The 8,250-nt window shown below is 41.6% G+C and overlaps 1 protein-coding gene across 1 annotated transcript in view; it reads right to left on the bottom strand.

The window, feature by feature from the left end:
- col7a1 (collagen, type VII, alpha 1) overlaps positions 1-6,231 on the bottom strand; it is a 61,594-nt gene extending 55,363 nt beyond the window's left edge. The window contains exon 1 of the mRNA XM_069154153.1: positions 6,177-6,231. The gene's annotated coding sequence lies outside the window, so the exon portion shown is untranslated. The remainder of the gene's footprint in view (positions 1-6,176) is intronic.
- Positions 6,232-8,250: the final 2,019 nt, after the last annotated feature.

The raw sequence follows: 8,250 nt of genomic DNA, 5'->3' as shown, positions 1-8,250 counted from the left end.
TCTAGTTAATATTAGTCTCCATCTTAAATCAAAAGCTGCCATCCTGCAGCTGCTTCCTCATCATCCTCATCTCTTCATTTTCCCATTCAGCTGCATCCCATTAGTCATGTGTTCCTCTCCATATTCCCTCCCTGTTATTTGTCAAATTGTGTGTTTCCTTACACTTCCAATCATTGTTCCTGCCTCTACCTGTTCAGACCCACCTCATATCTTTGATTTCCTGCCTGCCAGCCTCATTATTCTTAACATGTTTTATGGTCTGTTTGACTTTCAGGTGAAGTTTCTTCTATTATAGCAGTCTGCAGGTTTATTTGCATGTTCCACAGTAGCAGCACTCTGAATATATAAATCATAAACTCACATAATGACCAAAAGGCTGGTGGCAGAAATATGTAGTCATTAGTGCATCTGAGGGTCACCTAAATGAATCACTTTTATATATTCCTCCATTCAACCTGGCAATAGTATTTCTAGCATTTTCCCCAAGACAGGCCAAATCATTAAGTTTGACATCTGTGACATCATCATACGTAAAAAAAAATAAAACTGAAACAGATTTATTTATGCACAGTTAATTCTAGTCCCACTTTTGCCTTCCCCAATATTTAAAGGTGTTCTCATATGACATTAAAAATGTATCCTATAAATCTGGGTTGTGATTTATCAGGCCATTGATGATGTTCACTGAGCTGAAGACAAGGAAAATATTATTAGAATTACAAATAAATATTGTGTAAACTGGGTTATCAACAATCCACAAATTACTGGAAAATAAACGCAACAATTCATTTACTTACCTGCAACCCTGAAAACTGATAATAAAAGGAAAATTGACAGTACGGTCGATTTGTGCCTTAAATAGTGACCATAGTTATTTACTATATGGACCTATAATATCTGAATCCCATTTAAAATTATAATTGTTGTTTCAGGAGTTCATCCACAAATGGAAGTCTTTCTGTGTGACTGTTGCAAAACCAGAAAACGCCGTTAAATGAGCTACCGGACTGAAAAGACCTCTGTGCACGTTGATATGACAAAACTGAACTATAAACCTATGAAATACAACACTAACCAGTCTAAATATTAATGAAATATTCATATTACTGACTCAAATTATCAAGGTGGTTACATAAAATGTGGAGGCGACTAAATCTGCACTCAGTCAGAAAAACATACTCAAAAAATACTTGATAATGCATCATGCATCATGCATCATGCATCATGTATCATGCATCATGCATCATGCATCATGCATCATGTATCATGTATCATGCATCATGCATCATGCATCATGCATCATGCATCATGTAAGACTCGGCTGAAGTTTCCATCTACAGATTTAATAACCTCTGCATGGTAAGAAAGAAACATGTTGCAAGAAATGCTTCCTGTACTCATCCATCAAACAACAAAAATCCTCCTCTTCAACTTTAACTCAGATTGAACTTTTTTATTTAAAGATTTGTAGTTTTGCCGTTATTAATCGTGTGCAGCAGAGACAGACAGGAAGTATGCAGAGACAGAGCAGGACGGTGACTTGCTGGTCGGGAGTTGAACCAGAGACTCTCTGCTGACAGCCTCAGTGCCCATGTAGTGTGCACCCTCTCTCTCCGGTTATTGTATATCTGGACTACCGATGCCAGATCTTTATGGACAATATGTGCCATTTTTAAAAGAATGTAACGGACCTCCGCTGTTCTTCGAGACTTTAAGGAGGAACTTCTGTCTCTTTGCACCGGTACCATGCGTTTCACCAAAACTCTCAATGTCAGCGAACTGGAGACGGCTTTGACCCGGTGAAGGAAATCTGTCATGAATGTGAAACATTTCTTTTCAATACGACTTATCTTTAAACATTCGCCTCATTACAGCAGCGATGCACGGCTCAGACACTGCAAATAGCTGACAGATGCCGACAGCGGAGATCAAAACATCTGATCTGCTCTGTGGAGCTTTAGAAGCTGAAGTAAACATACAATGTTATGAACAAAACCATAAGAAACCATTAACGTGGATGAAACATAATGTGTATGGAAGAATCAGCGGGACAGAAGTGATGATGGGAACCGACATAGGAACATTAACATCATCTGGATCTGGACGTTTTCTTCGCTGCACATTTTGTTGAAACCATATTGACTGTCGACGTCAGAACCGGCCCACATGAAAGACATGCTGACGGGTCCGATAATAGTCACACAAGACAGAACAACACTTTGTCCACTCCGGTGCCGTACTCAGAGCACCGAGGTTACAGCTACCGGGGCTATTACACTCATCAGTCTTCATCATGAACAGATAATATTGCCTTTTGTATGCAATAATATGAATATAGTTTCTACAATCAGCAGCTTAGCTCAGCTTAAAGAGCAGAAAGAGCTCCTGTAGCCTGGATTTGTCTGAAGGTAACAAGATCTCTCCTTCAGCATCTCAACAGCTCACAAACAGGACGTGTTCCATCCAGTTCATTTAATCTGTACAAAAACCAAATGGAACAAAAATGATTGTACACACAGTAACTAGAATATGTATCTACCATACAGACATGTGGACTCATGTCTCTCTATAATACTAACCGATTCTTTTCTTCTTTTCACACGATATAACCAAGAACTTATCGTGCAGCAAAATCGTAAAAATGGAAATTCACCATTTTTTACGTGGATGTTGAATCAGATGTTGTAAGTAATTCAACTGAAGCGATGCATTTTTTTAATCTTCTTTTCTAATGAATGAGGGATTATTTTCAGATGGACCTCCAGAAAACTAATAAGAAGGAGTGACTTTAGCTAACAACACCGAGATAACTGATGGACACATTTTATTCACTTTGGATTTGATGACAGAAGTTGAATGGGAGTCTATGGAGCCGGAGGCTTTTTGGAGCCGACCTCTAGTGGCACTCGCTGGTATTGCAGCTTAAGACACTTCTGCATCACTCATTTTTCAGACCTGGAAGCTACAAACACTTTTATATCCATCAGTCTATGAGGAAGCCGTGCTGACAGAGCCTACATGGACCAGGATGCATTGCACACAAGGTTCTGAAGCTTAACACCCAAAACCTTCAGTTTCTGTTGCCAAACCTCTTCGTTTGTTGCACAAACTAATCAAAAAAACCATGGAATAACTACCAGTAAAACTACTAGAACTGATCTTAAACTGCAATGTTAGCAGTTATTGGAAACACAAACAACAAAACCTCGTCTCTAATATTGGTAAAAGCAGTCGCTCATTGGTGGTCTGCCCTCTCAGTCCTGCTGGTTTTAGTTGTCTTTTCCATTTTATAATCCCGAAGAACGTCTCCAACATACTTCTGTCCAAATGAGGACGGAGAGGTTTGCCCTGGATGGAAACAGACGCAGCATCAAACTCTCCCAGCTGCATTTCTTCAGCTGCACACTCAAGACTCAACTAAAAACAGCTGAAACATCCGAATCAGGCAAAACACTCCATTTTGCGATGTCATTTTTCGCTGTTGGAAACAGAGAAAGTCGATGTACAATCAAACTGTTTTGAGCGCCATCTAGGGCGCCGACTGAGACTAAAGCAGCCTGCAGTTCCTCCAACTACCAACTACATCACCGAACACTTCAACTGATGGAGCCACAAGAACAACACATTCTGCAGCTGCTTCCCAGACACAGAAATTATGGAGGAATTTCTTGCTTCCAACTTACCATCAACGGTAATCAGACATCCACATAAAAATATGGTAATAATTATTTTAATTATTAACCTAATTTATAACTAATTCAAAACTGTATATACACCAGAGTTTTTGTTCTTGTCCTTTTTCAAACCCCCCGCCTCTGAAAAAACATTTCTGGCAAATTGTGAGCTGTTAGCTCACAATTTGCCAGAAATGTTTATTCCCTGAGAAAGATGGTGAGCCCACAAACACTTTCAGATGTTTTGTTCCAAACTCACGAAGCTCAATTTGTTCCAAACCAAATCCCCTTTTCTCTTCTCAACATGCAAAGTTTGTATTTTAAAACTTCTGCACCTATAAAATGGAATTATGTCCCATTAATTCATGACGAACCACATCAGCTCGCTGCTATTTTTCTTTCCTGTATGAAACCATCGTTAGTTGTGGTTATGAGAGCCAGGTGTTGAGACCGCAGTCTGTATCCTCAGCCTCCTCTGAAGTAGTCCGACTTAATTTAACAATTTCCGGGTCATTAAAAACTCCAGCTGACACCTAAACGTGGTTTAAAAGCGTTCCAAACAACAGCTTTCCACTTTTCTTTCCCTTCCTGCCGCTCCCACAAACCCTCCTCTACATTCAGGTACATCTGTGTACATACAGTACGACCCTGCTGCTATAATTTTAGAGGAATAATTGCCAGCTGTGGGAGTCACCCATTTATGATGAGCTCCTTTTTTTTTTTTTTTTTTTAGTACAGTGCATTTCTTCCACACCTGGAATTTGTTTTTAAAGTATGAAGTCACTGCTTATGGGCATGGCCACGCCCACTGCAGGCCACCTGGATATTAAACCAATCAAAGTGGGTTAAAAGGTCAAAGACAGATGAGCAAACTGCTGCTCAGAGCCGTCCTGGACAGGAATCAGGTGAGGACACCAACGGGAGGAAAGTTCGTGTTCAAAACAGGATCGACAGAAGAAGAAAAGTTAAAGGTTGATCCCCGAGCGACTGCTGGGAGCTGCACGGAGGCCGGACTGTGTTCTCCAAACGCTCGGCTCAGGCAGGATCACAGAGTTGTGGTTTAGCAGAGATGCCATTCTCCCGGGGGGGTCGGCGGGCCACAGGCTACTGCAATGTGACAGGGTTGTGTAAGAGCCCGGCTCCCACAGCACAACACCAGTCCGAGGGACAGAGAGGGACACGGGGGGACGAAGGAGGGTAAGACGTCACAGTGAATTACCTGAATCTCCAGAAAAAAAAACTCTCACACCAGGATTTTGTGAGTTCAGTGACCAGAAGCAGCAGAAAAGCCAAAACCGGAGAGACTGATGGAGTCACTTCTGACCCGTTTTCAGTTCAACATCTCTCACATCTGACAGAAACGGTTCGTCCAACCAAACTAAACAAAAACACTCAAAACAGCAGCATTGAAACATCTTCCACGACCTCTTAATGGAGCAAATAAACTCTTTCATCTTCTATTTCCGTATTTCACCAGCTTTGTATTACAGTTAACAAAAACCAGATGGATTAAATTCATCATCAAAGGGTTGAATGGACGGAGGCGAGTCAAACTCTCAGAGCTTACAGCTGCTGCAGTCCAGCACAAACACAGTTAAAGAGCAATTTAAGCACAAATAAAGAGGAAAAAAGTCCTTTTGTTTGAATATTTCTGAAAGTCATATCATCTTGCTAATCCTCAGAAACACATCAAACGTCCACACAGAGCAGCAGCAGCTGTCCTCTCTAGCTGACACAGTTGGGATCAGTCCACACAGCCAACCAGCCAAAAAGTTCAGCAGGCATGGCTGCAACAATGCAGTGAATGAGGTGTGTGTGTGTGTGTGTGTGTGTGTGTGTGTGTGTGTGTGTGTGTGTGTGTGTGTGTGTGTGTGTTGTGGTGGTGGTGGTGGTGGGGGAGGGGGGTTGGAGGTGAGTCAGAGAGGAAGAGTTGAATCAGTGCTGGCATTTGCTCTTTGAGAAGCAATCCAGAGATATCAGGGGGATTTCTTTTTGGTTTTCTGTGAGCCAAACCACAGCAGAGATGTGACTGAAGAAGAACAGACAATTGAAACGAATCAAAACACAACAGACAGAGGAGGAAGAGGAGGAAGAGGAGGAGTGAGACTGGCTTCCTCTGTGCAGCATCACTGCAACAATGCCCTCTCATCTGTAGTTCAGCTGAGGTCAACAGCTTCCACACTCCTCTCTTACTGCGTTTACAACAGCAGGATTTTTACTGTCTTATATTTAAAATGCATCTTTAGTCTGGAATCCAAAACCACAATCTGATTGCCAGAGCTATCAAAAACTAGATTATTTCATTAAAATAACATTTGAGAAAGGAGGGGAAAAGAGTTCAGGTACACAGAAAGAGTTCAGCAGCCCAGCAGAGTCAGTCACAGCAGACAGATGCAGATGTGTCCACATTCTGCAGCATTTAATGACGAAATGCAGCGTGCATGTTGTGCATAACTACATTCAGACAGCGGAGCTCCCACAGAGCCCGGTGCCTCATCTTACCTGGGGGTCTCTGCTCCGTGCTCCGGGCCACAGCCTGACGCTCCACACCTTTCCACCTGTAGCATATCCAGCCCGAGCTCCTCGTGCAGAGTGTCCACAGCTCCTCGTGCAGAGTGTCCACAGCTTCAGAGTGTCCACAGCTCCTCCGTGTCCAGTGTCAAGGCTTCACAAAGCTCAATGCAACGCCACGGTCATCCACTCAAAGCTCTGGTCGCTGCACCCCTACGGGGGACTGTGGAGGCTGTGAACGCGGTCTGTGACTCCAGAGGCTGCTGCACTGCTCGGTGTGGGCTGAACGCGGCAGCAGCAGAACAGTCCAGACTTGTTGGGATGCCTGAAGGAGAGTCCTCAGCTCCCCCTTTTTGCTCTGCTCTTTTTTTTCCACGTTTTTTTCAGCCTCCTTCTCTGACGAGGTGATAATGTCCCTCCCCGCTGCTGGCAGCCACGTGCAGCCGAAACATTGAATTTACTTCTCCAGGTGAGAGGACACTCAGGGTCACGTGACTTAACAGTTTTACAGGTTGAAGCTACTTGTGTTATTTATGTCTCGTATATTAAAGGCTGCTCATATTATTTTGGATTAATTCAGTTTCAATTTTTGTCTTTAATTTGTTTTTCTTTGATGTGTATTGCAGCTTTATTGTAATTCAATGTGTTTTAATTCTGTCTGAAGTTGTGCAGGACTTTGGTCCGTGTATGTTGTGTTTAACTCTGCTGTATGTGATAAGTAAAGTGACTTAACGATTTGATCCAATCTGTGTTGAAGCAGACATGCAGATTATTCTCTGGTTCCTAATTTTAAGCACTATTTTTATTATTTACACCTGTTCTTCTTCTACTGGTAAGAATGTCTCGTGTGGAAAAGCACATCCTGTCAATATCACTAACTAACTGACTAACCCTGACAAGAGCAGCAGGTGTTTTCTTGGAGCTTCTCTTTAACATGTTTGTTGGGATCAGACATTCAGTCCTGGACCTCGTGTTGGTGCTGATGTCAGAGGAAAGGCTGCCGTGTCATGGTCGAAGGATACTGCTCTGTTAGTGCACACTGAACATGATTTCATGTTGGAAACAAAGAATTAAAGGTGGCAGCAGTTGTAGTGGAACAGCAGAGTGATTACTCATCAATATACACTGAGAGATGAACACGAGATTAGGCAAGGCAAGTGTATTTGTGCACCACATTTAAACAACAAGGCAATTCAAAGTGCTTCACATAAAAACAATACAAGCATCAAAAACCAAGCAAAAGAAACGCACCTTAAAAATACATTTAAAAACAATTAAAAGCATTGATTAATGCATTAAAATAAAAGAAACAAAAACAATAGGAAAATACATGTATGGAATAAAAGGATCAAAGTTAACATGCAGTGTGAGACATGAAATACAGCAATAAGTTGCAGAGTAAGAACTGAATCATTACATCCTGTTGTGGCAGCTGAAGATCAGAGATTTTAGTTTATTTCATAAATTCCCAGATTGTTCAGAGAAATTAGAAGTTAGAAATACAAATTCAACTCAATGCAATGAAATGCAATCTTTATAATATAGATATTGTTGTTGATAGAAATGAACATTAGAGTCAAACAGACACTCCCTGATTCTATTATCTTCTTGCCCCAAGCTGCCCCCCCACCCCCTTTCTTTTTTTAATTCACATCAGCACAAATGAAACTCTCCCCATTCTTTACAGGGCAGCGTCCAACTGTTACCTCTAATTAGTGTGCTATTTATTGTTACCATAGCAACAGCCAAACAACACCACTCTATTCCCAACGCTGGCACTATGTTAGCAGTTTTATCCTGACAGTGTGATTCATCTTGTCCTCAGGTAAACCACTCAAGGTCTAAATGCCTGAATATGTGAAGTTGTAACCTGGAGTATTATGGTCTGCAGGGTGTGGTACTTCATGCACTGTGCCTGTGCTGTGAAGTTGTAAGTTGCATGTCTGCACCAATATCACTAAGTAATTATGTTGTGCATTTATAAAGTTATTATTTGGATGAAGCTCTGTGTTTGATTTTGACACCAAAATTAGAAGAATCGATATCTGTGACATCATTAATAACT

This window comes from Embiotoca jacksoni, unplaced genomic scaffold (genome assembly GCF_022577435.1).
Source record: "Embiotoca jacksoni isolate LCO1_2020_lvr unplaced genomic scaffold, fEmbJac1.0.p SCAF_1, whole genome shotgun sequence".
Classification (NCBI taxonomy): domain Eukaryota; kingdom Metazoa; phylum Chordata; class Actinopteri; family Embiotocidae; genus Embiotoca; species Embiotoca jacksoni.
Note: the sequence above shows the minus strand (reverse complement) of the source record. Positions and strands in the feature narration are given on the sequence as shown.